This window comes from Calypte anna, chromosome 2 (genome assembly GCF_003957555.1).
Source record: "Calypte anna isolate BGI_N300 chromosome 2, bCalAnn1_v1.p, whole genome shotgun sequence".
Classification (NCBI taxonomy): domain Eukaryota; kingdom Metazoa; phylum Chordata; class Aves; order Apodiformes; family Trochilidae; genus Calypte; species Calypte anna.
In genome coordinates this window covers 150,024,977-150,040,460 of record NC_044245.1, presented here as the reverse complement: position 1 = coordinate 150,040,460, position 15,484 = coordinate 150,024,977, and positions in this window count along the sequence as shown.

Genomic DNA, 15,484 nt, shown 5'->3' with positions numbered 1-15,484 from the left:
CACCCCATTGACAGCTTGCAGGTAACAGTTTTGCTCATGAAAACTATTTCTTTTACAGCTGAGCTGAAAAGTGTTTGCCCCAGGACTAAGATCTCCTCATTCCCAGCCTCAAATCACGTTCTTTGCTTCTCCACACTCCCAGGTTAGGATGGCAAGAGGAACATCCCTTGGCTAGGATGATCCCTGTGGGATGCTCTGGAGGGATCATAGGGGCATGCAGCTGTAGGAGATTTTATGGGGTTGGGACAGCACTCTGTCTGCATCATTTTCTCCTCTCTGGCATCAAGATACCATTGCAGGAGTTTATTTTGGCTCATGGAGCTGTACCTGAGCCTGGTGTGGTGTCTCTCTGCCTCTGGACACCCCATTGACACCTTGCAGGTAACAGTTTTGCTCATGAAACTATTTCTTTTACAGCTGAGCTGAAAAGTGTTTGCCCAGGACTAAGGGCTTCCCCATTCCAGCCTCAAATCACTTCTTTGCTTCTCCCAGCACTCCCAGGGTTAGGATGGCAAGAGGAACATCCCTTGGCTAGGATGATCCCTGTGGGATGCTCTGGAGGGATCATAGGGGCTATGCAGCTCCAGGAGATTTTATGGGGTCGGGACAGCACTCTGTCTGCATCATTTTCTCCTCTCTGGCATCAAGCAGGAGGTTTATTTTTGCCCACAGAGCTGTGCCCAAGCTTGGTGTTGTGTCTCTCTGCCTCTGGACACCCCATTGACAGCTTGCAGGTAACAGTTTTGCTCATTAAACTCTTTATTTCTTTTACAGCTGAGATGAAGAGTCCTTTCCCAGGACTAAGGTCTCCCCATTCCCAGCCTCAAATCAGTTCTTTGCTTCTCCCACAACTCCCAGGGTTAGGATGGCAAGAGGAACATCCCTTGGCTAGGATGATCCCTGTGGGATGCTCTGGAGGGATCATAGGGGCTATGCAGCTCCAGGACATTTTATGAGGTTGGGACAGCACTCTGTCTGCATCATTTTCTCCTCTCTGGCATCAAGCAGGAGGTTTATTTTGGCTCATAGAGCTGTACCTGAGCCTGGTGTGGTGTCTCCCTGCCTCTGGACACCCATTGACAGCTTGCAGATAACAGTTTTGCTTATTAAACTCTTTATTTCTTTTACAGCTGAGCTGAAGAGTCCTTGCCCAGGACTAAGATCCCCCATTCCAGCCTCAAATCACTTCTTTTGCTTCTCCCACAACTCCCAGAGTTATGGATGGCAAGAGGAACATCCCTTTGCCACTCACCTGCCCCCTCCATGGCCAGGAAGAACCCCCTGAGAAGGTGAAATTTCAGTCATCCCATGAGATCTGTCCTTGTGCCACACTGGGGAACCTGTGACACTATTTTGCTTGCAAGGATGTAGCCAGGGATGGAAAGGAAGAGGGAAAAACCACCAGGATCCATTTCTGAGGATATCAGGGCACAGGGGCAGATGATCTGCAGAGGAGAAGGATGTGAGCTTGGGACCCATCACCAGCACAGGGACAGAAGTGTCTGAGCACCCTGGAGCTTTTCCCTGAGGAGGTTTCCTTGAGCTCAAGGTTGTCCAGATGCACAGCAAGGGGGAGATGAAATTAAAATTCTTCAAACCTTCCCATAACCACAGCTTGCTATGGGCTCACTGAGGGAGTCACCCCCCAAAGAGCTTTCAGGCAAAGGAGAAATAGGGAGAGATCTTGCCTGGAGCTTACACAAAAGGAAAAAGGATCCCTTGTGATGCCTTGGGCTGGTGCTTTACTGCTTTAACAAGATCAGCTGATTTTTTGGCATTGCTGACTTGGATTTCCAACACTCCAACTTGAGGGCTGGGAGGCTTTGTTAAAAATAGCTCTGCAAGTGGATGCTGAAATGCCTGGCAAAAAAGCCAGAGTCAGCATGGGCTCTCCTAAGACTTATCCATAGTTTTATGGTATCATTGGTCAGAGCAGAATCATGGAATCATGGAGTGGGTTGGGTTGAAAGAGACCTTTGAAGGCCATTTGGTCCATCACCCCTCAACTACATCAGATTGCTGACAAAACCTTGGATTTTTCCTAGGATGGGGCATCTCCCATCTCTCTGGACAACCTGGGTCAGTGTTTCCCCACCCTCACTGTAAAAAAAAAATTTCTTCCTTAGATCTCAGCTGAATCTCCCCTCTTTCAGGTTAAAACCATCACCCCTTGTCCTGCTAAAAAGTCCGTCCCCATCTTTCTTTATCAGCTCTCTGGAAGTATTGAAAAGCCTCAAGAAAGTCTCCCTGGGGTGTTCTCCAAGCTGAAGAAACTCAAATCTCTCAGCCTGTCCTCAGAGGAAAGGTGTTCCCTCCTTCTGATCATTTTTGGGCTTTCCTTTGGGTAAGGGGACATCATGGCCAGAGCTCTCTTTCCAAAGGTGGCTTCAATCAGGTTCTTCAATGGGAAAATTCATTAAGGAGAGGAGAAACGTGGGATACTTCTCCCAATCTCCCAGACTCGAGCTCTTCTTAGCTGTCACGGTTTAACACTGGCCTGGCAATGAAACCAAATAACAGACGCTCTCTATTAATGTCTCTCTCCTTGATAAAGAAAGGAGAGAGAATAAGGGAGAGAGACTGATGGGTTGGAAACTAAACTACACAGCTTTAATGAACAGTAATGATAAATAGGAAAAATTACTAAATATATACAAATATACAGGAAAATGGAAACCACATTCCTCCCTCCTTTCCCCCAATAACTCTCACGTCACCACCGAGGCTGCAGGGCAGCCCTGGGAAAGTCCAGGCTGGACTCCTGGGGTCAGCAGCAGTGGGGAGCTGGAGGCAGGAACACACAGATTCAGGCTGGCATGGATCAGGAGCACAGGCAGACGAACGGACAGGATCCTTCCAGGATGCCAGGTGAAGGAAGGGAGGAAGGGAAATCAGGAAATCCAGAAGTCTGGAAATCTGGAAATCTGGAAAAGATCTGGCTCGGCCCTCGTGATGCCTCAAATTTATACTGAGTGTGACGTATATGGGATGGAATCCTCTGTTTGGTCAATTCTGGCATCTATCTTGTCTGTTCCTCCCCAAAGGAGGGCTCAGGTGGGACCTCTTTATCCTCCTGGACGGTAAAATGTTCTCCTCAGAGCTGAGCAGTGTCCTTGGCTCTGCACACCAGTCTCTAGCAGTAACTCTAAACATCAAGTGTTATCAGTCCTAGAAGCACACACTGTCTGAGAAACTTGCTGTTAATTTCAGCAAGTGCAACTACTTACAAGAGACTTGGCTAAAAGCAAAACTACAAGACAGAAAATCACCTTTATCCTGGCCCAAACCAGGATACTTAGCTCAGGGAATTTCCTCAGCCTGTTGTCACTGATTTATTTAGTGCCACTCAGTCAACTTCTTTCCCAGGAATGTCTCCTCTTGAAGACATCAAACCCCTCCATCTCCTGGCAAGCAATCCCAAAGCTCTGTGATCTGGTTTGTGAAGAGCATCTGCCTTTTGTTAAAGCCCCAGCTTCTAGATCATGTTTATAAATAGATCTTTAAAAGAAATATTAGGTTTTTTATGAGGTCACATTCAAGGCTTTATTGTTTCATTAGAATCCCAGAATGTTAAGGGTTGGGAGGGACCTCTAGAGATCATCTAATCCAACCCACAGTCTTTCTTCATGGTCAGATCCCTTCATCACCCTCCTAGCTCTTCATTGGACTCTCTCCAGTAGATCCCTGTCTCTCTTAAACTGGGGAGCCCCAAACTGGATGGAGTATTCCAGGATACTGGATCCGGTGTCCCAGTAATTATCCTAACTGTGAGGAAACACATGAAAAGATGAATCTTACAGACTCAACGACAGGTAATCAAACCAAAATAGAACCCATCATTTATTTCTGTTTGTAAAATGTGGCATTTTTTTTTTCCTAGGTGGATTCCTGATTTAGAGGACTCATTCACTGATGTGGGGACTGTTGGTGGCACTGCCAGGACTACAGAAGGCTGCAGGGTGATGCTTCAGCTTCATCCCAAACTGCCAGCATGTAAGGGCACATCCAGCTGGCTAAAAGCAGTTGTGGGATGGGGGATTTAAGGGAGAAGGATGAGAAGATGGCAGTGAATGCAGTGTTCTCTTGAGGAAATGTAAATAAAGCCCCCTGATCCCCCAGCTTTGAAAAGTTTCTTATTGAACAGGGCCTGCCACATGGTCCATGAAGCTTTCCAGCCTCTTGAGTTATCCCTGGAGCTTTGGGGCAGGGATTTAGGATTAAAAGTTTCCCAGCTCACCCTGCAGGGGATGGATGCACTCAGTGGAGGAAGAGAAAGCCGTGAGGTGCCCGCTTGGGACACTGAGCTTGGGAGATTTGTGTCCTAAACCACCTTGGCAAGCAGATGTTTTTACTGTTTAATGGCTCAAATCACCCCAAACTCCTTCACCAGAAGGACTGAAGATTCCTGGTAGTCCTTCTCTTCATGTGGCAACATACAAGCCATAAGCAACTCCAGGCTCCACTTGGGACATTCCAGAGGAGAGAGGAGTAGCCAAGGTGATGATCAGGGATGAGCAAGGTTAAAAACCCAGTGATGTTGCCCAAATTATCCTAAGCTGCTATCTCAGTAGAGTTTATACCATGCATCAACCTTCTCTGGAGTCCCACACTCATGAGATGACTGTTGGGCTGGAGAACAGGGGTCACCAAAGCCAAGAAACAGAAGTTCTCTCTTTCATTGACCTTGGAGTGATGTTAACACAAAGAATTTTCAGATCCTCCTTGCCAAGGAAGGAGAGAGAGCAAATCCTTGCTATACAAGCAATCCCAAGGGTAAAGAATCCCCTTTCTCCTGTTTTTGGGGTGGAAAAGATCTCAGGGAATGACCACAATGTCACTTGGATGGCAACAAAAAAGGGATTTTCCAGTTAGATATTAAAAAACCAACCCTGAAGCACCAGGAGAGGGATTAAGCAAATGAAAAAGGGCTCAGAGAGGTGGTGGAGCCTCCATTCCTCGGGAGCTGGATTGATCTGATCCTCATGGATTTCTTTTCAGCCTCCTCTTTTCAGCCTTCAGCTGGAAGGCAGGAGGGCTCTGCAGAGGGACCTGGACAGACTGGAGAGTTGGGATGATCCCAACGGGATGAGGTTCAACAAGGCCAAGTGCCGGGTCCTGCACTTTGGCCACAACAACCCCATGGGGAGCTCCAGGCTGGGCACAGAGTGGCAGAAAGGGACCTGGGAGTCTGGATTGACAGGAAGCTGAACATGAGCCAGCAGTGTGCCCAGGTGGCCAAGAAGGCCAATGGCATCCTGGCCTGGATCCGGAACAGCGTGGCCAGCAGGTCCAGGGAAGGGATTCTGCCCCTGTGCTCAGCCCTGGTGAGGCCACAGCTTGAGTCCTGTGTCCAGTTCTGGGCCCCTCAGTTCAGGAAGGAGATTGAGGTGCTGGAGCAGGTCCAGAGGAGAGCAAGGAGGCTGGTGAAGAGATCTAGCAGAATCCTGTGAGGAAGGGCTGAGGGAGCTGGGGGTGTTGAGGCTGGAGAAGAGGAGGCTCAGGGGAGACCTCATCACTCTCTCCAACTCCCTGAAAGGAGGTTGGAGCCAGGGGAGGGTTGGGCTCTTTTGCCAGGCAACTCTCAGCAAGACAAGAGGGCACAGGTCTCAAAGTTGTGCCAGGGGAGGTTTAGGTTGGATATTAGAAAGAATTTCTTTCTGGAGAGGGTGCTCAGACATTGGAATGGGCTGCCCAGGGAAGTAGTGGATTCTCCGTGTCTGGAGATACTTAAAAAGAGACTGGATGTGGCACTCAGTGCCATGGTCTAGCAACCGCAACAGTGGTTCAAGGGTTGGACTTGATGATCTCTGAGTTCCCTTCCAACCCAGCCAATTCTATGATTCTATGATTCTCCCATGCACCCCATTTTCTTTCTTGACAGAACATGGGGATTTGGTGGGGGAAACCTCCAGTTTTCTTTGGGAATTCACATCAGGGATAAAGAAGCCCTGAGACTCCATTTCGTGGCCCAACTCAGTGTCTGAAGAGAAGGGATCAAGAAAAAAAAGTTGGAGAAAGATATTCAGAGGGCAAGAAGACAATCCTCATTTGGCAAGATTAAAGTTCTCCTTGGTGGGTGGTTTGGAGACCTTTGTCTTTGAGATGGGGTGAGATGTAAGTGGAAAAAAAAAGGACAAACCCATGGAAATTGCAGAAGTTTCTGTTCTTTGGAAGGAAGCTCAGAGATGCAGCAATTTCCCTGCTGAAGAAACCATCCCTGCTGAAAATGGAAAGGGAGACACAAATCCCAAATCCAGAGAAGCCCCAAGAATGGTCCCCTGACAGAACCTCATTTCTCCAACCCTCCTGATAAATGGATTCTTCTGATTCTGCTTGACTGGGGATGTGCAGGCAGATGGATGTCTCCCAACCTCAGCCAAAGAGCTCATCTCCTCTTGCTATAGATCTGAAGGCTCCTGGCAGCACTGGAGGATAAGTGCACTCAGCGAGGTCCCAGCACTCAGGATGGTCCCATGGGAAAGCAGCAAGAGGTTTGGAAAGAGTCCAGGAGGTCAACACAAGAAGCTTTTCCCTGGGGGGCTCTTCCACCATCCTCATCACCCAAGGAAACCTCCTTGCTCACAAACCCTGGGAGCAGGGAAGCAGAAAAAGGATGGTGAAACACTGTCTCCAGAAGGACACTAAAAGGGATGGGGTTTAAACAGCCATGGCTTTTTCTAACCCCTTTAGACCCACAGAATCATGGAATGGCTTGGATTTGAAGGGGTCTTTAAGGTCAACCTCCTGCCATGAGCAGGGGCATCTTCAACTAAATCAGGTTGCTCAAGGCCCCATCCAACCTGATCTTGAATATTGCCAGGGATGGGGCATTTGCCATCTGTCTGGGCAACCTGGGCCAGTATTTCACCACCATGTTGTAAAGAAGCTCTTCCTGACATCCAGGCTGAATCTCCCCTCTTCCAGTTTCAAACCAATCACCCCTTGTGCTACAAGGCTCTACTAAAAAGTCTGTTCCCATCATTCTTATCCCCTTATCTCCCTTTAAGTATTAAAGGACCACAAGAAGGTCTCCCTGGAGCTTTCTCTTCTCCAAGCTGAAGAAACTCAAACTCAAAAATGTCCCCACAGCAAAGGTGCTTTATCCCTCTGGTTATTTTTCTGGTTATTTCACTTCTGGACCTGCTGAGGACTCCAGAACTGGACACAATGCTCCAGGAGGGACATATCAAAGCAGAGTTTTATTCCCTCCTGGCTTCATCCTGAGGGGTTTGGGCCTGGTCCAGGAAGAAAAATGAGTAATTCTGCTCTTGGTTGGGAAAGGAAGGCTCAGTGCCCATCCTGGGGATGGGTTTCCATCTCCATCTCATCTTAGGTTCTTGTCTACATTTTTTATGAGAATATGGGATGCTTCAGGGAAGATATTTCAAACCTCTCACCTTTTCTATAAGATCTTCTCTGCTTTTTCTTCTGGTCCCACTGGTTAGGTTGGCACAAAACCTCTGTGCAAAACCTGAGCTTAAATGACATGCCCAGTGTCAAAGGAAAGGTTTGTGACAGAGCAGGAAAAAGCCCCTGGGTGTCTCGATGTCTTTTGCAGACCAAGTTCCTATCCAATGAGTTAATTTCTTAATTAATTAGAGTTGCTATCATTGTCCTGTGGAATTTATACCTGCTTTGCACAGGTATAAATAGTTGTAGTTGTGGCAGTGGGAAACCAGAGCTCCAAGGGAAGTATGGAGCCAGGCTGTCATTCTGCCACTAGTTCAAAAGCACCTTGTTCCTGTAAAAAAAAATAATAAATGTACAGTTTCTGCTCTCCTGCTTTTTTCAAGAAAAATTTAAGTTTTCTTCCCTCTGTTCAGAGGTTTTTCTTTTCACCTAAGTCCCTGGGATGGGCAATAAAATTCTGTCAGATCTGGACAAGCACAGTGCTGAAAGTTATCGAGGTGCAATAAATTATCAGAACTTGTTTGTTGATATATGAGCTGCATGAATAAAGTTTTCTCCCAGATCTTTCCCCCAGTATCTCTCAAGCTCACCCTCTGGATTGCTGGTAATTCAGGTGGCTCCTTATGTTTGCTTTGTCCATTGGTGACACCAGATTCTGTAGCGGGAGGAGTCTTTCTTGCTCCTGAGGCTCAACGAGCTGCTGGCCTCTCCATTGCCTCACACCAGAGTGAGCTCCTGTCTGTGGGTGCGTGTCCCACCTTTATTGGCCCCCTGGTAATAGGGGGCCTGCCCTAACCAGGCACAGGTGGACTCACACCCACTCTTTGGCAACTCGAGGCACCTGGTTCATCTTGTTTCTCTACACTGTACCAAGTGAGAAAGAAAAAATCTCCCAGCCCTGAGGCAGCATCCTTAATGCACATTTAGGATGAAAGAAGATGGGAAAACCAGGATGGGAGTGACCTAGTGCATCCTCTTCATGGAGGCATTTAAAATATCCTCAAGGCCTGGCTGGGGGGTTTTTGGGCATCCAGAATTTATTGAATCATCAAATGGTTTGGGTTGGGAAGGATCTTTAAAGGTTACTTCATCCTGAGTGAGCAGGGACATCTTCAATTCAATCAGGTTGCTCAGATCCCTGTCCAACCTGGATGTTCCCAGGGATGGGGCATCCACCACCTCTCTGGGCAACCTGGGCCAGGGTGTCACCACCCTCAGTGTAAAAAATTTCTTCTTTGAAGAAAAGACCTCTGGATGTCCCCTCTTTCAGCTAAAAACCATCACCCCTTCTCCTATCACTTCCTAAAAATTTGTCCCCATCTTTCCTATAGGTCCCCTTCAAGTATTGAAAGGCCACAAGAAGGTGTCCCTGGAACCTTTTCTTCTCCAAGGTGAACAAAAACAACTCACAGAGGAGTTATTCCATCCCTTCCATCCTTTCTCTGACCCTTTTTGGGGCCCAGATTTATCAGGAACTGATTTCTTTCACATTTCTCCTGGCTGTGGCAGCAGCTCTCAACCTCGCAACAAACATACACTTATAGCTTACAGGATTTAACCCCAGCTTAAGACTGACACAACACTGATTACAGGATTTACATTTTATTTTTTTCGACTGACACAAACATAAAGTCTCTGCCTTTCCGACTTAAATTGTTCTTCTCTCTCCTGTATCTGCTCTTCTCTTGGCTTCCCTCTGCTCAGGGGTTTCCAAAGAGCTTGCTGGTTCCTCATGGGATTACGGGATTTAACCCTTCCTCATGGGATTCCATACACGGGTTTTAACCCTTCCTCATGGGATTCCATCCTCCTGGCTTCCCTCTGCTCAGGGGTTTCCAAAGAGAGAATCCTTATCTTGGCTTCCCTCTGCTCGGGGGTTTCCAATCCAAAGACCTTGCTGGTCATACCTTTCAGGGAGAGTGTTAGCCCAGGCACTTTTTCAAATCAGGGAGAATGTTCCTGTTGCCAGCTCCTCACACTGCTGCTTCTTTAGATGCCTGTATGGTGCCCACATTCTCCACTAAATGTAGCGGGAGGAGCCTTTCTTGCTCCTGAGGCTCGACGAGCTGCTGGCCTCTCCATTGCCTCACACCAGAGTGAGCTTCTCTCTGTGGGTGTGTGTCCCACCTTTATTGACCCCCTGGTAATAGGGGGCCTGCCCTAACCAGGCACAGGTGGATTCACACCCACTCTTTGGCAACTCGAGGCACCTGGTTTATCTTGTTTCTCTACAAGATTCTCCCCCTTGATGTTGCTCACCCTCTTCTCTTGAGCATCTCTTTCATCACCTTGAGCAGTCCAGAGAGGAATTCTGGGTGATGTCCCCACAGCAGAAAATTCACATTGTGGGTGGCATTTCAACAGTATCAAGATTCACTGGACATTGGTTATTCCCAGATTTTCTTTCCTTGAAAAAAAAACCATCAATCTCAGCAGCAGAGACTTCAGGAACTCACACTGACTTCCCACAACCCCCACACTCAAACCTCCAGGCTGCTGCAATTAACAGGCCAGCTTTTAATTGGCAATTACAATTCCATTAAGCTGGGTCTGGCAGATGATTTGCTCTGTCAGGAAAGCCCTGAGGAAGGGAAGATCAGTGGCTGGCAGGAGCTGGGCAGGTACCAGCTGTGATTTCTCAGCCAGAGAATGACACTTGTCTGAAACTCACTTCTCTTCCCCACCCAGGAGGGATGAATCCCACCAGGATCCTTGGCTGGAGAGTTGGTTGGTTGGCCTGAAATAAAGGAGGTTGAGGGAAGCTCTTATCATAGAATCATAGAATTGGCTGGGTTGGAAGGGACCTCAGAGATCATCAAGTCCAACCCTTGAACCACCGTTGTGGTTGCTAGACTATGGCACTGAGTGCTCTCTACAACTTCCTGAAAGGAGGATGGGGGGGAAGGGGTTGGTCTCCCAAGTAACAAGCAATAAAACTCAAGGGAATGGGTTCAAGTTGTGCCAGAAGAGGTTTAGAATGGATATTAGAAGAAAGTTCTTCACTGAAAGGCTTCTCAAACACTGTAGCAGGCTGCCTAGGGAAGCATCCCTTGAAGGGATTTAAAAGATATATTGGTGTTGTGCTTTGGAATATGGACTCAGTAAAGTTAATGGTTGGACTTGATGATTTTCAGGTTTTTTTTCAGCCAAAACAATTTTATGACTCAATGGCTCAAGGATTCCATGAAAGATCAGCTACAGCAGGGAGCTCAGAGACCAGGAACCATGAAGCAGAATGAAATTTAACCCAGAGAGCACTTGTGAAACAAAGCCTGGGGGTTCTGGTTGGAAGAGTAAAAGCATGTGTGGCTGGTTCCAGGGGCTTTCTTTTTCTTGGAGATTTTTGAGGTCTGGAAACAACATCTGGGAAGAGTTTTACCATGGGGATCTGCAAGAGAATTCATCAAAGGGGATTGTTCAGAAGCTTTCCAAGTCCTGGCTTTTCAGAGGACCATGGGTGGGATGTTAAACTTCTCTGTGCAGCCACCTCCACAGATGGGAATTTCATCCTCAGCTTTGCAGAGAACTCTGGGACCTCAGGGAGTGTTCCAGTTCCCTAATCCCTTGTTTTCAAGACACTGGTCCTGCCATACTCCATCAAACCCTCTGCCACATGGACTCACATTTTCCTGGCTCAGGATGCTAGAAACATGTTAGTGATGGGCATGTGCATCAGGCTTGCTGGTCTCTGGGTACTTTGAAGGGCTGAATTGGAACCTGCTTCAAAATCCTTTGAGGTTTCTCTTTAATGAGAAAAATTCTTCTTCTTGCATCTTTGTGCAATTACTGTTGCTTTGGCTTAGAGGTTTTTTCCCTACAAATTGTCAAAACTCAGCCCTGATAACTTCACAACAGGTCAGATGAATATTGCCCATCTGACCATCACCAGAGGTTGGAGGACAACTCCAACTCAATCAGATCTTTCCAAGCAGAGCCTTGATTGAAATGAAAGGTTGGGAAGCAGGACAGGATTCAAAGCTGAGTTTCAGGGCTTTCAGGACTAAGTCCCCACCTTAATGTGGTGTCTCAAGAGAGCTCATTGGATCATCAGAAGGAAGGAGGCAGACAGGAACCTGTCATTTGTATCCCCAGCACTTGAAAACTCTGAAGTCCTTTGACAGAAAAACAAATAATAATAATAATAATAAACTAAATTGTTAATAAATAATTCATGTCCTGAAGGCTTTCTGAAAACACGTGGCAGGGTAAGAGGCCACTGGCTCCTCCATGGAAGTTATAGCTGCCCAGACTCCACATAAAAAGGAGATGGAGAAGAAGAAACTGAAAAGCAGAGGGACATCCCATGGCCACACAGATATTTTAGGCTCCCAAGAATCCCAGGAGGAGGTAAGAGACCAGAGGGGAAGTTGGCAACAGAATTGTGAGACTGTTCATCAAGAAGTGACTTGCTCCACAAAGGCATCTTGGTACTGGAGCCTCTGGGCACAGTTTGCTCACTGGTGTGTAGCCCTGCTTTGGCAGATTGGGGCTCCATTTAGTGCATCAGCTATTTGTTTTCTCTGTCTGAGCTCTCAGGAGTCTGTCTCCATCCTTCCCCTCATCTCTAATTCACAGCCAGAAGATCAGTTCTCATCTCTGATCAACCCCAAGAGTTCAGATGTTATTGCTCCCTTAGCAGATTTTGATGCAGACAGATTGATGCTTCCCTGGCTTGGAAGAAACTTCTCATCATGAACTCACACAAAGTGACCTCTTCATTTTCTTTTCAGTCCCAGCATAAAATTCTCCTTCGATGAGCCACCCAGAAAGCCCAGAAACTTGAAGGGATTCTCCTTTTCTACTCTGCTCTTGTGACATCCCCACCTGGATGTGTCCAGTTCTCAGGTCCCCAACACAAGAAGGACCTGGAGTTGCTGAAGGGGGTTCAGAGGAGGACATGAAGATGATCAGAGAGGGCTGGAGAAGCTCTGCCATGGAGCCAGGATGAGACAGCTGGGATTGTTCAGCCTGGAGAAGAGAAAGTTCCAGGGAGACCTTAGAGCATCTTTCAGAAGGGGCTCCAGGAAAGCTGGAGAGGGATTTTTTTACAAGGGCATGAAGTGAGAGAATGAGAGGAAATGGTTTCAAGCTGAAAGAGGGGAGATTTAGATAAGATATTAGGAAGAAATTCTTGGTTGGTAAGAATTGGAGGTTGGTAAGCTCCTGGTACATGGTGTCTAGAGAAGCTGTGGTTGTTCCATGCCTGGAAGTGTTGAAGACCAAGTTGGATGGAGCTTGGAGCAACCTGGTCCAATGGGAGATGTCCCAACCCATGGAAGGGGATTGGAACTGGATGAGCTTTATGGTCTCTTCCATCCCAAACCATTTTATGATTCTATGATGTTTAGAGATTGTCTTGATTTTTTTTTTTTTTTTTTTTTTTGGTGAGACACATTATCTCTCCACTCTTATGCCACTCCTTTGGAATATCCCACCTGCCCACACCTATGGGAAGCATTTTAGGGCCAGGACTCAGTATCCTCCATTTCCTATTTGTTCTCAGCATGGATGTCTCTCTGTGATGGGATGCTCACATCCTTCTTACACAAATAAATAATGTAGGCAACGATTTTCTCTCCTGCTGGCAGATTTAACCCTATGGATGGATGGGAAGGAGAGCTATTGAGCAAGAATTCCATTTTAATGCCTCATTCAATAGTTCTTGGTGTCTCTCATGCTTCCTCACCTCTCAGACACAAACCTGTATGTTACCAACCCTCTGACAGTCACAGAATATGCAGATAAGATTGACTTCTGCTATGGTCAGTTTTAAGATTTATTGACCTGAGAAGGGAATATTGACCTGAGATGAAACCGAGGTCAATGTGTGGATCTCAGGGGAACATAAATTCCCAAATTGACCCGGCAAACAGAAGTCAATAAAGGAATGGTTAATCTAAACATTGTCTTACAAAAATTAATTCTTGGTGACATGGGTTCACATGCAATTTTTATTGTGAAATATGGAAAGCAATATTGGTTGCCTTGTCTGAAGAATGGGAGTCGGTGTCTGATTATGGAGAGTAATGAAACTGCTGGGAATGAGGGGAAAGGAATTGGATGTGATTATAATTTAATCTCCAAGTCAGTAATGGAGCAGCCTCTTGTTAGCCAGAGTAGGGTTATAAAGATAGCTCCTGAATGTGCTGGGCAGGATAATGATTAAGCCTCAGGGAGAAAGTTTACAGAAGGTGGCAGCTCACAGCATCAGTTCTGCATTGGGGCTCTTCACTTAGTGAAGTAAAAAGGGAGATCCTTTTACTCCTCTCAGTGCCCTGGGACTGAAAAATTAATTATTTCCATTAATTTTGGTAAATTAATTCTTTGTCAGTATATAGTCATCTGGAAAATGGGGAAAAAACACCTCTCAGGTCTCTTGATGGCACTTGTGATGGGTGAGGAGATGTGGAGTGGAGGTGCTAGAACCTGTAGGATTTCATGGCCTCATGTGCACTCTTGCAACTCCCCTACACACATGGATAAATCCCATGTTTGCATCAATTCCTACGTGGAATTTCCATATCAGCACTTGCCAAAGTGTTCAAAAATCCCAAGCAAATTTGGAAGGATCTGTAGTAGAACTTCAGATTTCATTTCTCATCTTCCATGTCCATGGTCTCATACCTCTGTTTGGGGGTTGGCAGTTTTTAGCCCATCTCCTAGATAAAAAAATGCTATTTTAGTTTGAACAATCATTGCTCATTTAACCCCATTTTTGAGTTCTTGAATGCTGATGGATAGATTTAGTCCAAGTGGACAACTTGGTGAGACCACACCTTGAGTGCTGTGTTCTCCTTTGGGCCCCTCACTATGAGAAGGATTGAGGTGCTGGAATGAGTTCAGGGAATGACAACCAAGCTGGGGAAGGGTCTGGAGAACAAATCCTGTGAGGAGAGAGTGAGGGAATGGGGAATGTTGAGTTTGGAGAAGAGGAGGCTGAGGGGAGACCTTCTTGACCTCTAAAACTACCTAAAAGGAGGTTGTAGGGAGGTGCACGTTGGGCTCTTCTCTTGAGTAAATAATGATAGGACCAGAGGATATGGCCTGGAGTTGCACCAGGGTAGATTTAAACTAAATATTAGGAAGAATTTCTTTACTGAGAGAGTAGTTAGACATTGGAATGGGCTGCCCAGGGAGGTGATGGAGTCACCATCACTGGAGGTATTGAAAAACCATGGAGATGAGGCACTTCAGGACATGCTCTAGTGGACATGGTGATACAGGTATTGATAAATATATGTAATTAATTGGCAATTCTGTGGTTCTCTAACTTTCAGAGCAAAAAACCATAACAATTGGGACTATATTAGGTTTTTTTAGTCTTCTTTCTTTGGTTTCCCTTAGGGTGATCACCTCATTGCCATCATTTGCTGTCTCCAGCCAACAGATTTGATATCTCATTAAAGTGGATTTGGATTGATCAAAAAGAAGACAAGCAGGAATGAAAAGGGATGTGTAGAAACCAACAGAGAGCAGAGTCTAGAGCAATTTCTATGGATGTTAGGGCTTGTGGAAGAAAAATCAATGCTGACACTCACCTAATCCAGCACAGAGGATGAGTTTAATCTGACCAGTATAGATACCTACAGTATAGATATCTCAGATGTTTCCAACAAAACTAATTTGACAAGTTAATCAAGAGAAGACCATAATTATCATAGAATCATAGAACTGTCTGGGTTGGAAGGGACCTCAGAGATCATCAAGTCCAACCCTTGATCCACTCCTGCTGCAGTTCCCAGCCCATGGCACTGAGTGCCACATCCAGGCTCTTTGGAAATATCTCCAGGGATGGAGAATCCACTACTTCCCTGGGCAGCCCATTCCAATGTCTGATCACCCTCTCCAGAAAGAAATTCTTTCTAATATCCAACCTAAACTTCCCCTGGCACAACTTGAGACCCTGCCCTCTTGTCTTGCTGAGAGTTGCCTGGGAAAAGAGCCCAACCCCCCCCTGGCTCCAACCTCCTTTCAGGGAGTTGTAGAGAGTGATGAGGTCTCCCCTGAGCCTCCTCTTCTCCAGCCTCAACACCCCCAGCTCCCTCAGCCCTTCCTCACAGGAATTCTGCTGGAT